Consider the following 22,334-nt stretch of genomic DNA (forward strand, 5'->3'; position numbering starts at 1 on the left):
CTCCCCAACACTGCATAGGCACTTCCTCCTGGCTTACCCCTTTCCTTCCTGTGCCTGTAGCTTGCCGCCACATCTCTGCAACCCTCCCATCACTCTAGTGCATTCCCATTGACTGCAGGCTACACAGTCTGCTGCTTTTATGGCTCCCAGGCTGTGCTCTGCCTACCAACTCCAGGGAAAGGGGGGAACCAGAAGTGATCCATACTGTTCCCTGGGCTTATAAAAAGAGAAAATTAAGCCCTGGTTGAGAATGGGGAGAGCCACTAACTCAAAGTAGCACAGCTCCAGATGTAATCCTGCTTTTTCTTGTGAAGCCAGTGCAACCAGGGCTGGTGAAAGGGTATTAGGTATCAAAGGCGAACCTTACAGCCTTGCACACATTCCTAGCCCCACCCTTCCCACAAATAATTAAAAAATATGCATTTATAGTAACATATTTTACATGAAAAAGAATATTCAGTGTTCTAAGGTAAAAATATTACTTATACAATGTGAATTAATTACATGTACCACTGTGGTACCAACCAGAAAACACTTAAAAAAAAAAAAAAGATACCTGCAGCCATATGTAATTGGGACTATCATAAAGCATGTCGGCCGTCAGAAAGCTTTAAGTAAACAATTGCAATATAGTAAACTTCCCATATAAAAATAAAACTGTCAGCACTCTAACAGAAACAACCGTATCTAGGAAAAGGCAACACTACAAATATTACACCTGGCCCTAAAACTAACTGCCAGCACTCTAACAGTAACAACCTTTCAATGGAAAGACAAAACTGCAAATATTACACCAGGCCCTAAACACCAATACACCTAATATTAGGAAAAGAGAACAAGCCAAGCTTAAGAGCCTGACACAGAAACTACATGCTAGCAGAATAGTCATACATGCAGAATACAGACAAACTCTCACCAAATACAGAATTAAGAGACAAAGTATAACTAGAAACATGTAGACAAAACTAAATTGGAAACCGTAACAAGACAGACTCTGTATGCAGGTCAACAATGGAAAAACAGAAACATCACCATTCTTCATTAAACATCAAACAATAAAATCAAGAAATATAAGCCATCAATCATAACAGTAAAACCATATTCATAAAAAGAATAAATATTTCAAATTAGGTGATGAATAGAACATCCAATGATTAAAAACATATAACATTGTATTTTTAAATTTTCCAAACATCAATAAAATATTTCAAAACAGCAGACACATCAAATAATATCCAATAATTAAAACTAAAGCTAAAAAAATCCCTTGCTCTCCATACCTGGGAACTTTAGACTCCCGACACCCTGAGATTGCCGTGGATTAATCAGGGCTAGGAGGTGTGCACAAAGTTTCTCCTCTCTCTCATATATACATACTTTCTAACATATATGTTAATTCTTACACAAACTTTCTTATATTCTCTCACACACATATGCTGACTGCCTCACAAACTGGCTCACACACATGTTCACTGATTTGCTCTTGCTTACACATACTCACTGGTTTAAATAGTCTTCTTGCTCACACATATGCTCATTGTCTCTCTCGTTCTCTCTCACTCACACACATGCTCTGGAAATCACAGCAGGTCTGACTATATTATTATGCAGTGCAACAATGGAAAAACAGAAACATCATCATTCTTCATAAAACATTAAGCAATAAATTTAAGAAATACAAAAATCATTCATAATATTAAAACCATACTAATAAAAAGAATAAATATATCAAGAAGGCAACAGCCAATGAACATCCAGTAATTAAAGTGACTCACTTTTTAAAATATTTCCTGAACACCAAATATTTCATACAGCAGACACATGAAATTTAAAATAATAGGATTAAAAATCTCCAGCTTTCCATACCTGGGATTTTTTGATTTCCAGTGTTGTGGAATGGGGAAGGGAGGCCTCTCAATCTTTATTCTCTCTCTCTCCACTCCCTACACACACACATGCTGTCACACACACAGGCTCTCTCTCACTCACATATATGCAGTCACATACAGAGGTTTTCTTGTTCTCATACACCCACGCAGTCTCTCTCACTTTCAAATACACACAGACTCTCACAGACTCATGCAGGCTCTCTTGCTCTCTCATACATATGCAGTCTCTCACACATTCGCAGGCTCTCTCACTCTCTTATACATACACATGATCTCACACACACATGCAGGCTCTGTCGCTCTCATATACATGCAGGCTGTGACATACACATGCAGGTTCACTTGCTCTCTCATGCACACATGCAGGCTCTCACACACTACCACATACAGTCTATCTCATATATACATGCAGGCATGCTCTCACTCTCACACATACACACAAGCATACACACCTACAGCTTCCAGGCCTCCCTCTTTCTTCTGGGCCTTGCCACTGTTGGATGGCAGCACTGCTCTTCACTGCCTGCAGGGAGGTGGAAGACGTCCACTGCTACTGTGCAGTTCCTGCAAAGTTGGGGGGAGGGGTAGGGTTGTGCGGCCTTGCAGGTCTATCTTCTAGCCACAGCAGGATGTGCTCTGCCGAGGCCTTGCAGGCCTCTCTCCCACCCCCGCATGGCCCTGCCGGTTTCTGTTCTGGCTGCAGCAGCTCCTCTTCTTCTCTTTGGCTAGGAAGTGTAAAACAATTCACATGATGGGAGTGACTAGCCCACCAGGGAAGCCTGTTTCGCCGATAGGGCAATCCACCCCTGAGGATGAGTCACAGGGTCCTACCAGCTAGGAAGGCCAACTGACTCCAGATTTTCAAGACAGGATAATTCCATCCTGGTGTTACTTCACTGCATGCATGGACTTGTAGTCTCACTTTTCTTAGGGACCTATTTCAAGTTGTTGGTGAATGTGGTGAGTTGGCAGGTGTTTCCTTTGGGATCTCTTTAAACAAACAGGCCTGCTTATCTTAGGGACTGCAGTAGGGAAATTAGCACTACAAGTCCGAGCATGCATGGGGGTAAAACCAGGACTGGATCCAACTGTCCTGAAAATCTGGAGCAAGTTGGCAACCCTACTAACAGCTGAAATACTAACAGAAAGCTTTAAATACCCATATCACAATTCTTGATAGCAGTAAAAACAATTAGAACGCCCTCATCTTTCAAAAAAGCCACACAGAAAAACTCTCCAGTTTGACCCCCTTATAAGCCAAGTATTACTCATTCATGAGGCCTGAATCCATCAGCATAGAATTACTCCTAGCAGGAAATGTTTATTGCATCTATCTGTGTACATCCTTCCTCCTATGGCTCTTGATAAGAGACTAGGTGTCATCTTCTTGGAGTAATCCTTTATCACATCAGCATCCATGGTAAAAGAAAACCACTTCCCTCAATTCCTCTTTACATGCTCTTTTGACACTCTTCCACTGAGAAATTCAGACTTATACATACAGAGCTACACCCCCTCTAGAGGTTAATTCTCCCAACTCACTCGATTAAAGGACTAGAAAATACAATGTCATTCTGTGCTGCACTCACCCAATAAGAATAATGGTAGAGGTTGACCAGTAGAGGCAAAGTGAAATTAAGGTACACCTGTAGTCCTGAATTTGGACCAGGGCTACATACACATTTAAAGAGATATACTGTATGCTTGATTGCTTAAGAAAATATTTGCTGAACATTTTTCTCCAACTAAATGGCTTTGAGACAACTTTATACAGACAAGGGGCACAAATGGCATTTATTATGAAATGCAGATCGTGTCGGGGTGATTATCTCAGCTAACTATGACGCCAAGATAAGTGCTTTTAATTGTAAAAACAAATTTCTAAAAAATATATCATTGGACATAAGTTTTAAAACCATGATTATTAAGAAGGCAAGGAAGGTTGACAAAACTGGTAGTGCCTATTCTAATGGCAATTGATTATCTGATGTAAGAAGAATGATTTGTATTGATATTGAGCTCATTGCAGAGCAGTTAGTTTTGAAGGTGAGCACTTCTCTTATTTTGCACTTATACAATATTTTACAAAACAACTGTTAATATGGTATCTGTGTCTAGTAATCTTAATTGGTGTTAACACTTTCATTAGAGTAACGTGAATATATCCAGAACTTAGAACATTGTTTTCCCAAACTGGGTTGGCAGATCATGCTATATCTGTAACTTTTTAATGGTATGTACTATTTATAATGGAAAATGAAGATAGTACTGATTTATAGTGGAGTTTTTATAAAACTTATGGGCCTATGCAATAAAGTTTAGCATGCACATTAAGATCATCTTGCATGGACTAAAAATAGTGTGCCATGTACTAAGGCCTTAATATGCACATTAAGATGGTCTCCAAAACGTTAACAATTTTGAATAGACCATATAATTGCAAAGTACTTGCACGCTGTTGTAAGTATGTGCCACACAGCTAATTATTTTTATAACTGTTTATTTACATAACCAGACACTGCTGAGTATAAACCAGCATCAAGTTGTACAACAAATGCAAATTAAAATTAGTACAGATCTATATTTAGCAACTAGCATACAGTTTTATATACAGTATATTCTTACATACCTTATATACTTTTCTAGCATTCAGTTATATATACAGGAGATTATTTTACAAACATTATTGGATTTGTATTATTTCCAGGTCTTTTGACTCAGAAGGGGCCCAATCCAAACCCAACTTTCTGATTAGAATTCAAGCAAGATAACTATTTTTAGTCAGTTATCTTTAGGCAAATATTCAGTTGAACTTAACTGGTTAGACTTTCAGGTGAATATTAATCAGATTCCAGTCGGTCAAAATTTGACAGGCTAGATTTAGTGCAATTGGTTTCTCTGGCTAAACTTAGCCAGTTAGCATTGAATATCAGGCACTAATTGGCTAAATCCTCATTAAAAAAAACCCAGAACTGTTTAAATTTTAGACCTTGCCAGCACAGCTAGACACCTTCCATCCTTCCCTTCCTCTGGGTGTCTTAATTTTGAAAACTTGCCTCCTGGGGCAGCCCAACCATTCCCTCCTTGCTTCTTGGAAACCTTGCCACTCTCGCAGGGGGCAGCCCGACCCCTTCCCATCATCCCTCCCAATGGTCTTTAAATAAAGGAACGAGCCCTGCAACCTTCCTTCCTGATGAGACCCATGGCGCCTTAGCTTTCCCGCCCTCCCTTCCAGTGGCACCCTGACCCCATTACCTTCCCACCCTCACTCCTGATGCTACTGAAAAAGAAAGGAAGCCCAGGGCCCAACCATAACGTCCCCATCCCTCCTCCTGTCAGACAAAAGAAAAAGCCAACATTTTGTCTAAGAAGCCAGGGGGCAATTTTTCTAAGAAGGCTGTCTCCATCCTGTCCAAATAAGGACAGAGGGCAGGTCAGGGGATCAGTCTCCCCATTCTTTTCCTTATTTCTCTTTGAAAATGAGTTGGAAGTGTGCATGAACAAATGGCATATGCACTATGTACCTGCCAAGTATTTGTGTGGGCTTCTGATAAAGGGAAAAACCGCAGGCGTACGATTGAAAATATCAATGCATGCTCTCAATTGTCTTCCCTGACCTACACATCACCTCCTCCCCCTTCTCCCCCAGTAATCCCAAATTTTGTCTTTGTGTTTGGCAGACTGTGATGATAAAACCAGCTGGGTCTGTTTGGGAAGCTGCAAGTAAGGGTGATACTGTCAGAAAATGCAGGCACTCATGTAGCTGGCTCTGTCTGGCACGCTACATAGGGGACCTAGGTCACGGGTGGCCAACTCCGATCCTCAAGAGCCAAAATCAGGCCAGGTTTTCAGGATATCTACACTGAATATGCATGAGATAGATTTGCATATAATGGAGGCATGTGTATTCATTGTGGATATCCTGAAAACCAGGTCTGTTTGTGGCTCTCAAGGACCGGAGTTGGACACCCCTGACATAGGAGGTCAGATGTAGGAGCAATGACAAAGCTGGTATAACTGGCTATTTAGATTGTTACAGAGTTAGAGATGAGAAAGGTGGGATCCTGGCAAGGAATAATTATTTCTTAGAGTTCTTTAAATATGCCAGAGTAACGTGGTTGCTGTTTTACTCCGTATGTAAACCGTAAATAAATAAAATAAATAAATATACATAGAATTATTACATAGAATTAAAAATCAACAAATAAATTGTAGGCAATACCATTTTATTGGACCTACTTACTGCATTTGTGACTAACTTTTCAGGGTAGCTCCCATTCTTCAGATCTATGCAAAAGGTTGGGTGCCCTCAGAGCTAGTCATAAATGCAACCTACTACCAAGATGGCATTGTTCACTCGCCGCTTGCGGCAGCTCCATGGTGCGGCCCTCTTACCTTTCTAAGCAACTTCCAGGCTCCAGCTCCCCGTCGCTTGTGGCAGTGGGCCGCCGGCTCCGACCTCAGGCTCCCGTGAGTGCCTCCGGCCCTGCTCCACTTCCTGGGACTTCCAACTGACGGATGCCTCATCCGTCGGGTCTCTCCACGGGGTTTGCAGAGAGACGCCATCAGCAGTGCCACGCCCCTACCCTGGCACACGCACGCGCATCAGTAAACCTTTTAAAGGGCCCGCGGCGGGAACCTGGCTGCAGACCCGGATGCTGATGTCAGATCCTTCAGCGTATAATTGCTCAGGCCTCGCACTGAAGCGTTGCCTTTGCAACAGGTCTCCTTGTTTCCCTGTTTGGTTCTGAGTACTTGTTGCCTCCATGCTTCCTTGATCTGTATTCCAGTTTGGCTCGAAGTTCCTGCTTCCTCGTTGTCTCGTCTGTCCATTGACTGACCTCCTGGTGCTGACCTCTGCTACTTCCGACCTTGCCTGCCTTCTCCAAGCTTGACCTCTGCTATGCCTGACCGCACCTACCTTCTCCGTGCCTTGACCATTGCTATGCCTGACCACAGTTCCCCTATGAGGAAAGACTAAAGAGGTTAGGGCTGTTCAGCTTAGAGAAGAGACGGCTGAGGGGGGACATGATAGAGGTGTTTAAAATCATGAGAGGTCTAGAACGGGTAGATGTGAATCGGTTATTTACTCTTTCGGATAGTAGAAAGACTAGGGGGCACTCCATGAAGTTAGCATGGGGCACATTTAAAACTAATCGGAGAAAGTTCTTTTTTACTTAACGCACAATTAAACTCTGGAATTTGTTGCCAGAGGATGTGGTTAGTGCAGTTAGTGTAGCTGGGTTTAAAAAAGGATTGGAGGAGAAATACATTACCTTCTATTAAGTTCACTTAGAGAATAGCCACTGCCATTAGCAATGGTAACATGGAATAGACTTAGTTTTTGGGTACTTGCCAGGTTCTTATGGCCTGGATTGGAAACAGGATGCTGGGATTGATGGACCCTTGGTCTGACCCAGTATGGCATTTTCTTATTTTCTTATGTTCTCCGTGCCCTGACCATTGCTACTGATGACTACGCTATAGACTCCTTTGTGTCCAGAGTTCTTCATTACTGCTACACCATCCTATTGCCGCCAGCTCTCGCTCAAGTTTTTCAGTGATGCCTCTGTCCCTATCCTCTGGACTTGGACTCCTAAGGCTCCAGCCTGTCTTTGCTCATGCACCTTTAGTCAATCCTTGTTCCTTGGTGCTTGAGTTCCTGTACTGGGACCAGTCTATGATAGAACTACGCCACCTGCTGACTGCTGTCTCTGGGCTGAACTACCTGCCTTTGACTTTCAATCTCGAGACCCGCCTAAGTCCTGCCGGCCCCGACACCCAAAGGCTCAACCCGAGGAGAACGTGTGCTGTTATAAGTGAAGCTCCAGTGGCCTCTAACTTCAGCCCACTCCACCTGCTGATGGTGGGGACCTGTAGGCTCTTGCCTGCGGGCTGCGTCAACCCCACCTCAGCCCAAAAATTCACCTCCAGCGCAACAGGCATAAAAAGATCAAAGTAGCCTATTCAGCCTGCCCAGCAAGGTATTTAGGTTATAACTACCATGCCTTGCAGGTTAGCTCCGAGCCTTTCTTGGAAGCCCAGTATAATTATTTAATATGTTTTTGGGTTGAATATTGCTCCATGTTGGCTACCTCAATGTTTTGCTATCACTTTCTTGCCAATAAGGAATCTTCAGTGTTTATCCCATGCCCTCTTGAACTCTCTTATTCATCTCAGTCACCACCATATCTTCTGGGAAGACAACCCATGAATCCACCAACCTTTCTGTGAAAAAATGTTTTCTGATGTTGTTCCCGAGTCTATCTCCTTATAGCTGCAAAGCACGACCCCTCTTTCTACAGCTTTCTTTTTTATTAGAAAAGGTTTTTTGGTGCATTAATATTTTTCATATCTGTAAATGTTTGTTTCACATTCTCCCCCCATCTCTCCTGTCTTCTAGAGTATGCATGTTCAGGACCTGGAGTGTCATCTATTGCATCTTTTGGTGTAGACCACACAGCATTTTGGTTGCTCTTCTCTGGACCTCCTGTAGTCTCTCTGTTTCCTTTTTGAGATTCGGCCTCCAGAATTGAACACAATATTCTAAGTGAGGCCTCCCCAATATCCTGTAAGGGTTAAGGCGGTCCAATAAAAAGCTATCACCTAAACACATATTTGTTGACCTCTTATTCCAAGTACATAGAGAAGTAAAATATTTTCAATGATGGAAAAGTAAAGGTTTAAGTAAAATAAAAACAAACATAACATTCATTCATTCTGAATATATGTCTAGTTCCAAAAAAGTGGTCATTTTCAAGCTATGCCCCTTTATTTTCATAAACATTTTAATCTTTTAATCTCCAGTACTTTGGAGCTATCTACATATTACCACATTAATCACTACTCTTAAGCTGAATGCACTTAAAATGTTTTCTGTGAGAGCCTTTTCTGGGTATTTCTATGGCAACAGGCAAAAGAACAGGACATATTTATTAGGGATGTGCAGAGCAAAATTTTATGTTCATATTTTTTATGTCCGAAAGGGGGTCCCACTTGCGGCCAATATGGACATAAAAAAAATCCAATGAGTTGGGTATATGTACATATGTGCAAAAAAAAAAATTAAACCCCCTCACCCTCCTTAATCCCCCCCCCAGACTTACCACAACTCCCTGCTGATCGAGCGAGGAGTGAGGACGTCATTTCTGCAATCCTTGGCGAGAAGCATGTGACGTCGGTGGCACGTCGAGTGACGCGGCGTCACGTGATTCCCGGCTCGTTCGCGCCGGACGGCTCGTTCGGCCCAAAAAGAACTTTTGGCCAGCTTGGGGGGGCCTCCTGACCCCCCCAAGCTGGCCAAAAGTTCTTTTTGGGCCGAACGAGCCTTCCGGCGCGAACGAGCCGGGAATCACGTGGCGCCGCGTCGTCACGTGATTCCTGGCAAGTTCGCGCCGGACGGCTCGTTCGGCCCAAAAAGAACTTTTGGCCAGCTTGGGGGGGCCTCCTGACCCCCTCAAGCTGGCCAAAAGTTCTTTTTGGGCCGAACGAGCCGTCCGGCGCGAACTTGCCGGGAATCACGTGACGTCGGCGTCACGTGATTCCCGGCTTGTTCGCGCCGAACGAGCCGTCCGGCGCGAACTTGCCGGGAATCACGTGACGTCGCGTCTGAGTGACGCGGCGCCACGTGATTCCCGGCTCGTTCACGCCGGACGGCTCGTTCGGCCCAAAAAGAACTTTTGGCCAGCTTGGGGGGTCAGGAGGCCCCCCCAAGCTGGCCAAAAGTTCTTTTTGGGCCGAACGAGCCGTCCGGCGCGAACGAGCCGGGAATCACGTGACGCCGGCGTCACTCGACGTGCCGCCGACGTCACATGCTTCTCGCCAAGGATTGCAGAAATGGCGTCCTCACTCCTCGCTCCATCACCAGGGAGTTGTGGTAAGTCGGGGGGGGGGGGATTAAGGAGGGTGAGGGGGTTTATATTTTTATTTTGGCTCAACAATCGCGATTTCCCACATATCGAACATATCTATGTTCGATATGTGGGAAATCCGATCGTTTATGTCGAATCAATTTTTTAAGTAAAAAAAAAATATGAGTTGCGTTTTACTAATGCGGTCAATCCGAATGCACACCCTTAATATTTATGTAGTGAAAAGAAAATTCAGGAAACACATTGGAAATGATCCCTTTTTATTGGACTACTTAATACCTTAATGACTAGATTTGAAGAATTGGGGCCTAAGGTAAAGGATCAGAACCGTCCTCGGACTGTAATAGCCAAGATCTCCATGATCAATACAAAGGCATGATTATGAGTGTCTTTTATAAACAGAAACAACTGGAATTCAAGGGAAACAAAATTTTGATGTTTCAGGACTACTCAATTCAAGTGATACGCAAAGGAGAATGTTTTCACCGATTTGCACGAAATTAGTGCAAAATAACATCAGATTCGCCCTGCAGTTTCCTGCACAATTGCACTTATGGCATCAAAGCACCAGACATGATTTTCAGGCAGCAAAAGAAGCCAAGAGGTTTGTGCAACAATTAGTCCCCTCAGTCTAAGCCTGGAGGTAAACGTGAGAGGTGGATTTCTAAGTTTGTGCATTTTATATTTTAGTATGAATAGTTAATGGGGGACACAAAGATTATTGCACTTTTCTTTCAGTGTAAGACCGTACTGGATAAGGGATTAAGATGGGCCGCAGTGTTATTTTGTGATCATGCAAAAAAGCGCAAGATGGCGGCGCTGCTCGCTTTAATTGAAAAATAATTAGAAAATGTTACTGCATCTAGATTTGAGAGGACCAGAAGAGCAACATGTTCTGTATGCGGCGCTACGCATCTTGTATATCTAAGTTAGGTTCTTTACTGCAACCTGTTAAAAACTGCCTGACATGAACATAGATCGGGACCACTCTCAGTAGTATATATGGGCAATGACCACGGATGACAGTGAAGGCCTACAGACTACCATATCAAGGCTTCAGGAGTGTTCATTGGTGTAATGCTTGTGGTTTTATCAATGAATTCTGCTACTGACCGACAGTCGATAGAAGAAGAGTAGGGGAGGTGGACTCAGTAAGACTGTGCAATTTAATTGTTGAAGCACATTTTCTCCCCGATGCAGAAGTTCTGGAGCCTTCACTGCATGCGAGTGTTATTCCCAGAATGTGAGCTGGGAAGAGCATCAGGCCCATATCAGTTGGAGCAGCGAATGTGCAGAATTATTTGGATTATTGGTTTAGAATTGGTTAAGAAAATCCACTTATCCATAGATGCACCATAGACGGATAAGAATGATGTTTGGCTCATTAAAACATTGATTGGGCACATCAGTACATTCCATTGATCATTTACTAGAATTATTGCACTGCCCATAGGACTAATATGCGAGATGCTTTATTTCGTTTTCAGTTACAATGTGATATGGGGTGACCATAAGGTTAAACTGGGCACATAAGTTGGTGTTCAGGGACTGTTACGGGAGGGAGGGGCGGCGACACCCAATCATGTCTAATTGACTCCGAGCCTATATATAGGCAATGGGATCATGTGGAGGAGGCTTGGGGGTAGGGGACTGGGAGATGGGAAGGGGGGTAGATGGGAGGTGGAGAAGGGATGAGGGGATAGGGACTCCTAGTATCTTGGTATATGGTGCAGGGGTGAATGGTCAACTATACCTTATTGGTGATAAAGATGGAATTACTTTACTTTGTCTGATAGAGGGCTGCACTCTACTGGTAGATGGGAAGGTAGGGGGAATGAATGGAAGAGGAAATATATTTTTTAGGAAACTCTGTTGCTTTCACCATGGGTGGGTCACATAAAATAACGTGGGACATAGCAGGGTTAGTTCCCCTGTCAAGAGGAAAAAAGTATTATCCCACTTGAAGTGGTTGAGATGTCAGGTCGCATTTTTACAAGAAACACATTTATATTTATAGAGATCCCAAATAATGATATACAGTAGGGATGTGAATCGTTTTCCATATCGTCTTAACGATAGAAATCGTGTGGCAGGGCAAGAAAATCGTCTTAGGCACGATTTTTTAGTTAAAAAATCGTTAAAAATCGTTTTTTCCGATTAGTGCGCACTAACTCGAGTTAGTGCGCACTAACGGGAGTTAGTGCGCACTAACTGGGAGTTAGTGCGCACTAACTGAAAATGATACAATTTGACACTTTTCAGGTCAGTTAAGGTCAGTTTAGGAATGAATATGTATTCCTATTGGCTGCCCTCTTATTTATTCATGTTACCAAGTTTCCTACTGACAGTATATGGGGGATGTGTTGCGGTAATGAATAGGCATCAGACAGCAGCATTCATGGCAGGCAGGAGGAGGGAAGGCAAAGAGGGCAAAGAGGGTTTGTCCTCCCGAGCCTCTTCCTTTTATTGTACATTCATACAAAGGCAGATGATGTGTCATTACATGATTGGCTACTTTCCCATAGCAACAGAAGAGTCATTACACCATTGGCCTTGGCTCAGGGGGTGTGCACGGATCATATCATTGGCTGCTGAAATCTATACCTCCTGACTTTGTCCTGCCTCTGACTAGGGAACACCCAGCCCCTCCCCCAGGAATTCAGGGCCAACAGGTATCCTCTCCTAGGCAGAGGCTTAAGCACAAGTGATGCTTTTATTCAGGCAAATGTCAGGGAGAAGGGAAGTTAGTGTTTAACCCTGATGAAATGGCTTGCTGGCAAGCGCATATTTCCCACATCTCACCCTTTTTGTTTTTGTTTAGGGCAGCTCAGTAAAGCTTTAGACCCTTACTGAAATCTGTTATGTCTTGGTATGGGCTGGAAATAGGGGAAGAGGGATTATGGAGAGAAGAAAGCTGATTCGGCGTGGTGTGCCAGCTGCCGATGAGCTTCTGAATCTCCATATCACCCAGAGCAGGTGCAGGTGGTGTGCCAACTCTGCAGGGCTCCGGATTCCCTATTAGGCATCTTACAAGACATCTTTGTATCCGGGCTGAGAGCAAGGTTTCAATATGGATATGAGGGTTGGGTATGCACTGAATACAGCATCACAGGCAGATAGTTAAGATAATCACAGTAATTATAATAGAAATCATCCCTTTTGAGACCAGAAATATCAGGGAGTCAGGACCATAGCCAGTCCCATGGAGAAGTTGGTATTCTGTCTGAAAATGGTGCATCAGCAACCATGGTTTCTATCTGCTCTGTGGTATGTGTGAGGTTTGCTTTATAAACTGATATGTACACACAGCAATGAGATCCAATTAATGCACAAACACCATCCTTTAAGGCTAAAATAGCTTCTAAGGTATAGCTGTTCTGTAATGTTACTTCTCTAATCTGAGAGACTTCTGTTGTGAGTAGTTTTAATGCATGGACTGTCTGATTAAATATGGCAGTCGTCCCGTTAGCTAGGATGTGTAAGTCTCTGTAATTCATAGCTGTTCCCATTGGGGGAAACAGGCTTCTAGCTATCTGAGTTTCTGTATACTTTTCTATGGGATTATTTATCGCCTCCCTTTTGTTACGGAGCCTTGCTTTGGGTAAATTTTTGACTGCATAGTATGAGGGGAGGATGTAGCCTAAAGTGCATCTGTCTCTCCATCTTGGGGAAATGTACATATATGCTCTACGCCCACATACCATCCATATGTTTCCTAACAGATTAGTGGACATGTCATTGGTTATCATTTGGGCTATATAACTACAAAAGGTAAATCCTTCATCCCCTCTATACTTTCTGTACTTGCTTGGGTTTCCCACTGCACATCCTGAAATCTGCCAATTGCATACATATATGTGGTATAACTATGCAAGTGTTCAGTGATTAATACAAAAGTTCAGTTACAATATGGATATTTCCCACCTGAATTCCCTTTCCCATCCCCTGTATCATAGTCCCAACAAAGAGCGGCAGTCTCTTGAATACAGCTACCAATGTGTAGTATGGTATTACCACTGGAGAAGTAATGAAAACCTCTCTGTAAAGGATAATTAGTCCATACTGTAAGGTTAAATGGTACAGCATGTATCAGTAGTTCTCCGCAGGCTTGGGTTGGCATGTGTGTGCAGATCCAACAGTCTGTTCGATTCAACAGGTTTGAAAAGTTCTGTGCATGTTCTGTGCATCGAGGATGTACCTGTGTTCTGTCAGAGTCCTTGTTCTGAAATCGCCATAGCTGGAGAAATAAGGCAAAGGAGGAGGATGCAGAACACAATTGTTAATGAGTTGGCATTCAGGCAAGAAAAAGCGGCTAATAAGTTCTCTGGAGTTTTCTCAAGGCCTTGCTGTTCTAAGAGTTGTGCAGATTGGTTGGATAGGGCCTTGATCTGTCCCCAGGTCATGTGGTGCTGCTTTTTGCAAGGAGTCCGATCTCTGTCCTTCTGAGGGCGGTGGAGGCTCAGGGAGAAGTTTAGGATCGGGTCCTGTAGACCTGGACACCTTTCCATGGCTTGATACCTGTGGAAGCAAGCAGAGAAACATATCCTCGTTCCCCATTTTAAGGGAACGGGACCGTACCAGACATTAAATATTCTATACAAAACTGATGGCTGTGGGTGACTAACCCTAGTCCCATAATGATTACTCATGGCTGTGGTCTTAAATTTATTTTAAGTGATTTAAAACAATACTTTGTTCAGCCAATCCTGTTTAGGGGAAAATCCAGGGGCAATCCCCCTTTTTTCTTTTTGTTTGGTCCAGAGCTCTTAAGGGTATGATTTGCTCTCTCCACAATGGCTTGCCCTGTGGTGTTGTAGGGGATGCCAAATAAGTATTTAATATTCAATTATTGACAAAATTCATGCAAAGGAATGGCTGCAGTAAGCAGAGCCATTTTTAGTTTTCAGAACATAGGGTAGGCCCATTATCAAGAATTTTTTATGCAGTGATCAATTTTCATTCAGTAAAATAGCGATAAATGTAAATTAATCATTTAAAGGAAAAGTCATTTGCAGTAAGCAGAATCAAATGACAAGTATATTAGACATTACATTAAACATATGTTACACAAGACTGACATATATTCATTCATCTTGCAAATATTAATTTACACAAAACTGACACATATTCATCCATCCTGCAAATATTTCTTGCATCAAGACAGACAACAGATAACACATAATATGAGCTAAAAATCTTATCAAAAAGTTATCAAAAACAAAATTAGATCAAGGATCAAAAGTCAAAAGTCAAAAGGCGTTAGAAAAATGTTTGAAAATGTTAAAATAAACTGCAAAGTGTCCATCTTCACATCTCTTCATGGCAGGAAGGCTGTAAATCTGGAAAATATTAAAAACTGGCATACAGCAAAAAATTACTAAGGTAAGGATAAAAGTGAAATTCTTACTTTTTTAACCTTGAAGAAATCAATTCTATGATTCAATTTAATAAAATCAATTTGGATTTGCAAGAAAAGGCTTGGGAGGGATTGCTTTAGATGTAGCAACCTCTGTCAGTAAAAATTATAAGGTTCAGAATTCTGTATAAATTTGTGAAAAAGAAAATAAAACTGAAGTTTCCTTAATACAGAAGGTCTGTAGGCCTGAAAAATAAAAACTATTATACAACAGAATTATTAAAACAATAATATAATATAACTTGTAGAATAACATAGCGCCTCCTAGTGGAGACCCCATCATTACTTTATAGATTGCAACTATTGTTCCAGGTTGCAATCAATAATACTCTGAGCTTAAATTCAATGTGGAGTATCAGAATAGAATTTCTTCTTATAATTATTAGAATAGGAAATTAAACATGCTGTTTGCTCAGCTCTGTCTGCTGCATGCTAAAGTTTGAAAGTATTAAAAGATTAATAACAGATGAAGGGCTAGTGTAGGGAAAAGATTTGGATCAGCAGGATATCTGAACTGTCTCGTGCCCCCCTTTGAAAGCTGCAAGCACAGTTAAAGAAAAGTATTAGTTATAACAAATATAGAAACTAGAGAGAGAAACTGCAGGACTAAGTCCAGTTTGTTTTTTTTTTTTTTCTTTTCAAAGGTTCTCCCTCCCTCCCCCATGAGTGGCTAGCAAGAGTTACAGAAAAAGGGGGGGAGGAGCAGTGTTTCTCAAAAGAAAAGAACTACACCCAAGGAGTTAATCCTTCAGTCAATAGAAACTTAAAGATAGCATTGTTTAACAAATTAACATCAACCATAGACAATGGCTTGGCAAGGAAAGATTCCCTGCAGACAGACACCATTCCAATCCACTTTTGTCCTGAAGGTAGAATCACAGTAGCAATTCAAACTATAAACTTAAATCTTAGAGAAATGGAGTCATTTTAAATGTGAGCCAAATAAACTTTGCAAAAGAGAAATTTTCACATGTAATTTACACAGAATATTATTCAAATCTCAGTACAGTTTTAACATAAGCTCTGCATACACTTTGTGTGGGGGAAATACTCTCAGAGTATGCAGATGTTTTGTAACTGAATTCAAATAGGAATAGAAACCATTTTTTCCAAATCTGTACTGTTTGTAAAGGGAAACCATTTTTTCCAAATTTGTACTGTTTGTAAAGGGAAACCATTTTTTCCAAATTTGTACTGTTTGTAAAGGGAAACCATTTTTTCCTTTTCATAGTGATATTTTCTTTGCTTGTAACGCAGGAGTCTAATTAAATCATTTTTTTCATATTGATATTTTCTTTGCTTGTAACGCAGGAGTCTAATTAAATCTTTTTTTTCATAATGATATGCTGATTTCTTTGAAGACCTGTGGGCATAGCCACTGCTCATGGCACTCAACTCTATTGCTGCCACACCTAGTTCTTTGTTTCTTTCTGTAATGGGAAAGGCTTGAATCCCTTTCAATAATTCCTCTCTTGTGAGATTTCCATGTTCTAGGTGAAATCCCATGGTGGTTGGTGGGGGAAGGGCTTGCAGGCAAGATGGAGGAAGGCTAGTTTTTCTGACCTCAGTGTTTTCTATTTCCTGGGGCATTTTCTCTGAGGTGGATGCAGAGGAAGCCACAGGAGCCATGTGAGTGTGTGTCCCCAGATGTTCTATTTCATTTTCTGTCCCCCTTTGTTCATGGTTCTTTTCTGAGATGGGGAAGGCTTGAAGTCCTTCTAATAATTCTGTTTCTGTAAGGTTTTCTTTCTGCAGTTTCTGCTGAAATTCAATGCTAATCACCCCACCCAGGCCAGGTGGTGGCTCTATTGTTCTCAAGGACTGCTTTTCTGAAGAAATGGGGAAGGTGTGAACTAGTTTGGGTGTGGTTATGGAGAGCTGATACAAAGAATTTGCTGGCTCTGAGGAAGACTGAGAAGATGGGGGAAGGGTATGTCTGCCTGCTTCTAAAGGCACATGGTTTGAAACTGCTGTTTTTAAACCTTTTTTTTTCTTTGCATTCGATGGCTTCTGTACATTTTTGCCAGGTTAATCTTAGATTTATGGGAGCTCTGGGAGCCGTATGAAGATAATTGCCGATTGAGACCCAGTTCTGGGTATTTAGAGTTCCAGACTCCATCGAATACCAAGGGCAACGGCAAGCTATTTCACTTATTAATTTTTCTAAGTCCCCCAGGCTGACTTGCGCTATTTTTCTTCTGGTGATGAAATAATGATTATTAATGATCTGCTGCAGCTGTCTGGCATGTAGCCGCTGCTGTACAGTCAAACCATTACCCATGCTTACGGGTGTGGGGAACAAACTTGCTGAGAAATACTTTTAAAAATTACTAAGAAGTACCTTTTTTAAATATATTACAATAGCAAATCTGTTGAACGGTACGTACCTTGGCTATGTCCAGCCGAAATAAGCATGGAGTTTATCATCACGGTCGGGCTCACCACATGTTGCGGTAATGAATAGGCATCAGACAGCAGCATTCATGGCAGGCAGGAGGAGGGAAGGCAAAGAGGGCAAAGAGGGTTTGTCCTCCCGAGCCTCTTCCTTTTATTGTACATTCATACAAAGGCAGATGATGTGTCATTACATGATTGGCTACTTTCCCATAGCAACAGAAGAGTCATTACACCATTGGCCTTGGCTCAGGGGGTGTGCACGGATCATATCATTGGCTGCTGAAATCTATACCTCCTGACTTTGTCCTGCCTCTGACTAGGGAACACCCAGCCCCTCCCCCAGGAATTCAGGGCCAACAGGTATCCTCTCCTAGGCAGAGGCTTAAGCACAAGTGATGCTTTTATTCAGGCAAATGTCAGGGAGAAGGGAAGTTAGTGTTTAACCCTGATGAAATGGCTTGCTGGCAAGCGCATATTTCCCACAGGGATGGGAAATGGAAACAGTTGGTAGCTTGACAAAACAAGTAATGTGATCAGTCAATGTGACTAGAACTTGTGCCCTAACCCTGATACCAGGGGTATTGTGATCTTCCTGCACACAGTGCCCTATCCCTATTAATACCAGGAGTGTTGTGATCTTCCTGCACACAGTGCCCTATCCCTAATACCAGGGGTGTTGTGATCTTCCTGCACACAGTGCCCTATTCCTGATACTGGGGGTGTTGTGATCTTCCTGCACACAGTGCCCTATTCCTGATACCGGGGGTGTTGTGATCTTCTTGCACACATCCCGATATCAGGGATAGGGCACTGCATGCAGGAAGATCACAACACTCCTGGTATTAATAGGGATAGGGCACTGCATGCAGGAAGATCACAACACTCCTGGTATTAATAGGGATAGGGCACTGCATGCAGGAAGATCACAACACCCCTGGTATCAGGGATAGGGCACTGTGTGCAGGAAGATCACAATACCCCGGAGGAGTGAGGGTCAGGCAGCTCCCCCCTGTCTGTGAAGCCAGCCTCTCACTAGTAATGCAGGGAGGGAGCTGTCTCAGACTTCACCATCCTCCCCCCCCCCCCTTACCCACACACCATTCACTAGCTGGGACATGGGGGAAGTCAGGAGTGAGGGTCAGGCAGCTCCCCCCTGTCTGTGAAGCCAGCCTCTCACTAGTAATGCAGGGAGGGAGCTGTCTCAGACTTCACCATCCTCCCCCCCCCCCCCTCACCCACACACCATTCACTAGCTGGGACATGGGGGAAGTCAGGAGTGAGGGTCAGGCAGCTCCCCCCTGTCTGTGAAGCCAGCCTCTCACTAGTAATGCAGGGAGGGAGCTGTCTCAGACTTCACCATCCTCCCCCCCCCCCCTCCCCCACACACCATTCACTAGCTGGGACATGGGGGAAGTCCGGAGTGAGGGTCAGGCAGCTCCCCCCTGTCTGTGAAGCCAGCCTCTCACTAGTAATGCAGGGAGGGAGCTGTCTCAGACTGGTATCAGGGTTAGGGCACTGTGTGCAGGAAGATCACAACACTCCTGGTATTAATAGGGATAGGGCACTGTAAGAGATGACTGTAGTAGATTGAATAAAGATCTGATGTTTCTGCTCTCCTCACACCAAACAAAAACAACACACAAGCAGAGAAGCCCTTCTTACAAAGCTGAGCTAGTGAGTTAAGTAGGAGGAAAAGTAAACATACTAGTGCCAGTGTGGCTACTTAAAAAATACACTTACCAACAATCAATTACATATATTTGAACTGTGTACAGTTCCAGCCAGGACCACCTTTCTAAAATGCACAGTGATTGGCAAATTCAACATGCACTAGCATTTCAGGTGCCTGCTAACAAAAATAATAAACAAACAAGTTCTAGTCACGTGAGTGCTGATCATTACATTACTTTTTTTGTCAAGCTTCCAACTGTTTCCATTTCACATCCCCCCAACCATATTGGTAACATCAATAGATAAGAGCACAGCCAGCCAATAGGAATACATACATACATATTCATTCCTAAGTGACCTTTACTGACCTGGGAAGTGTGAACACTTTGTTTCATTTTCTGTTGGTGTTCGTTAGTTTCCAGTTCCATTTCCCATCCCCCCAACCATCACCTCAGTGGTAACCTTGGTAATATCAATAGATAAGAGGGCAGCCAGCCAATAGGAACACATATTCATTCCTAACTGACCTTCAGTGACCTGGAAAGTGTTTATTTGTATCATTTTCAGTTAGTGCGCACTAAATCGAGTTAGTGCGCACTAACGGGGAGTTAGTGCGCACTAACTCGAGTTAGTGCGCACTAACACGATTTAACGATTTTTAACGATAAATCGTTAGAATTTCTATTGTATCGTGTTCTATAACGATTTAAGACGATATAAACATTATCGGACGATAATTTTAATCGTTGAAAAACGATTCACATCCCTAATATACAGTACATATTCCCCCTCATACTTCGGGGTTTCAAAAGGCATGTGAGAAGTGGATGCTTTTCCCTGTCTCTCTCATGGGGCGTATAGTCTTAGCAAAAATAATGTTACTCCCAAAACTCGCATTTCTTTTACAAATGATCCCTACGGTACTTTCTTGCAAAGATATTCTAACTATTACTCGAGTATGGTCTTCTTTTATGTGGAAGCAAAAAAAACCTAGATTATCATTCACTAAACTCATGATACCAAAAGAGGATGGGGGGAGAGGAATTTTCCTAATGTCAGATATTATAACCATGCGTGTAATTTACGACAGGTGGGGAACAGAGGGAATTATTCGGACCTGGAACTTGAAAGAGCATTAACAAATCTGCTCTCATTAGTTTATATTCTCCATATGCCTGGGAATTCCTTGCCGAAACACCTCAGCATTATGGATTTATGCGGCCAAGTCAGAATGGAATTTTTTGAGAGGTAAAATGAGAATGCCATGGGACAAATCATTTCTACTTCCATTAGTAGGGAATCTGGGTTTCCCCCCAGGAATCACAGACGTGTTCTATAGTAAATGGGACCCGACATGTATATCAAAAATCCTACCTTTCATGGATTTGCAATACAAGATTCAGTCCTTTCCAAACTGTGTTGAACACTTAGGGCTGGACTTTAAATCACCTCTGCACGTAAAATCCGAGGTGGGCCTTACATGTGCTGGGCCAATTTTCAAAGGCCCGGCCATGCACGTAAACTCACGGGATGCATGTAAGTCCCGGGGTTAGTGAAAGGGGCGGTCCAGGGGGCAAGGCTAGAAGCGCCCGGCACAGCAGCCATTTGCCGCTGTGCCGGGGGATCGCGTGCCTGCATCCTGCTGGCACGTGCAACTTGCTCCTGCTCAGAAGCAGACACAAAAGGTAAGTTAACGATTTTGGGGGGATTTAGGATAGGGATAGGGGGAAGGCAGGATAGGGGAAGGGGAAGGGCGTTCAAGCTAGGTCAGGCTAGGGGGTTGGGAAGTTACCTCCCAGTCCACCATGCATAAATGCAAATATATTCCCCCTCTTGCGCGCGCCAACCTGGCATTTTAAACATGAACGCGCCAGCGCCCGCATGTGCCGGGTAGCAGGCAGGCACACATAGACGCATGCACACAATGTTTTAAAATCTACTCCTTAGGGTTTAAGGATCAACATTACCTAGTTTATGCTCAGATTAAGAGCTACATAAACTCTATATTCCAACCCCATACAACTGAGTACACTTTGATTGCTTCAGAGGTTTACTGGATTATGTCGAGGAGGTAAACATACTCTTTCATCCCTATATAGATTTTTACATTCCATTTCCTCATACACTCTTTTGCCATCCATTGCTCAGGTCTGGGATAGGGAATTGCTTAGCAATTTGGAGGAGGATGACATTTTTGTCTGTGTCCAGGCCTCGTTAGTGCTTCTGTGGGAGTATGTTACAGAGAATTGCCATTCAAAATTTTGAATAGAATGTAATACTCTTCCCAGCAAGCTTTCTATGCTGGAATTGCCACCCCCTTCCCTCCTCCCCCCCACCACACCCTAAAGCATTCCCATATCTCCACCCCCAGCTAACCACCCAAGACCTCATTTAGATCGTAATCTAAAACTTATCTTCCCAAGTTAAAATGTTATAATGTTATATTATAAATGTTTCTCTCCATCTTTTATACAAGTTACCATGTTACAATGTTACAATGTAAAATAAGCAGATCTTGACTTATTTGTTCAGTTATATGTGAACCGATGTGATATCTCGATCGAATGTCGGATTTATAAAAGCAAATAAATAAATAAATAAAATAAATAGCAACTGTTTGAAGTGTGGACATAGGGAAGCAACTGTTAGTCACTCACTGTGGGAGTATCCAGGGGTATTTAAATTTTGGCAAGATATTTTCCTCCAGATTGAAAGCTGGTGATCTGTTGGTTTAAAGTGTTCAGCGGCACTCTGCCTTCTGGGGGTAACCACAGAGGTGGAGGACCTTGGTTGAGAGGGGACACTCTTTATTCTTAAATGCTGTTTGGTGGGGAAACAATGTATTTTATCCCATTGGTTAGAACCTAACTCTCCAACAGTACTGGAATGGCCTTGCTGTGTCTGGAATCCCAAGTGGCAAATGCAAGCTCTCCCACTCGAGCCAAAAGATCCCTATCTGTCTGGGAACCATTTTTGGCTTCTTTATCAACAGAGCAGCGGAAAATGGTGCTATGTAATGTACATTATTCCATAGGTACAAGTTAAGTTAAGCCCTACCTTGTTATGTCTAGTCCTATGCATTATAAATTG

The sequence above is a fragment of the Rhinatrema bivittatum genome, chromosome 1, assembly GCF_901001135.1.
Source record: "Rhinatrema bivittatum chromosome 1, aRhiBiv1.1, whole genome shotgun sequence".
Classification (NCBI taxonomy): Eukaryota; Metazoa; Chordata; class Amphibia; order Gymnophiona; family Rhinatrematidae; genus Rhinatrema; species Rhinatrema bivittatum.